The sequence below is a fragment of the Bombina bombina genome, chromosome 8 (assembly GCF_027579735.1).
Source record: "Bombina bombina isolate aBomBom1 chromosome 8, aBomBom1.pri, whole genome shotgun sequence".
NCBI lineage: Eukaryota > Metazoa > Chordata > Amphibia > Anura > Bombinatoridae > Bombina > Bombina bombina.
This window is the reverse complement of record NC_069506.1, coordinates 121,245,515-121,246,654: the sequence shown is the minus strand read 5'-3', so window position 1 is coordinate 121,246,654 and position 1,140 is coordinate 121,245,515.

Below are 1,140 nucleotides of genomic sequence, written 5' to 3'. Positions count from 1 at the left end.
ATGTGCAGATAATTCATTTCTGAAGTGTGTAACAATTTTGTGAACACAATAATGTGATGAACTAGAGCTACAATATACGCCTGCCATAAAGCATATTTTATGAGGAAACTGGAATGCATTCCAAGCATTTTAATGCATATGTTATTAACATAGATATTTCTGGGTTTTATTTCTCCGTATGTATTTATTGCAAACATTTATTTATAGCTCTTGATATTTTAAAAAAAACTCTTTATTCTTCTGTTGAATAATTTCTGAGATGAGAGTTTAGAAGAAAAAAAAAATAAGACTAAAGTCACTTGGAACTCAAAACTGCAGTTATCCCCTTAGACATATGTTTTATTTTTTAAATATTGATTACATTAGTGCTGCTGCAGTTACACGGTCACCATCAGCTTATAAATACTCATAAATGCTGAGTTTATGCAAAGCTTGTGCCTTTTGTTCTTTTATGTTCCACTACTGCAGGGCTTGACAAACCCAGGAGCCAGGGAGTCACTGGCTCCTAACGTTTTGGCTTATTCTCCATATTTATATATATATATATATATATATATATATATAGAAATACCACTCTCTGGCTCCTAAATATTTTTATTGGCTCCTACATTTTAAACAGATTGGTCAACCCCCCCCCCCCCCCGCACTAGAGGCAGGAATATCAGTGTGCACATTATTTGGATTCTAATTGAACGTCTCATAACTATCAACACATTCTTCTAACTACTGTACTTTTCCTTTACAGTAGTGGTTTGACAGACCATGTTGGTTAATTCAGCCATCTACTGCCCTAATGCCTAATATGTCAGTGTAGTTCTCATTTTACAGCATGATAATCTCTTGGTCTTGGAAGTAAATTTTAAATTGATTTCCATGTTACTTAAGCAAATTCTAAAAAATAAATTGCCACTTATTGATTAAAGAGCAAAACTATTTAATACTGAATAATAAAACATGGGTAATTGCACTATACCAGATATTGTAACCACTAAAATCTACAAAGAAGAAGCACCACTATTATTTACCAGAATGGAAATGTGTGTGTACACACACACAATGTGTAAGCTGACTTGATAAATTAATTAAATATTAATTTTAGAAAAGGTATCTACTACTGAGGGCATAAAGGGATACTGCATA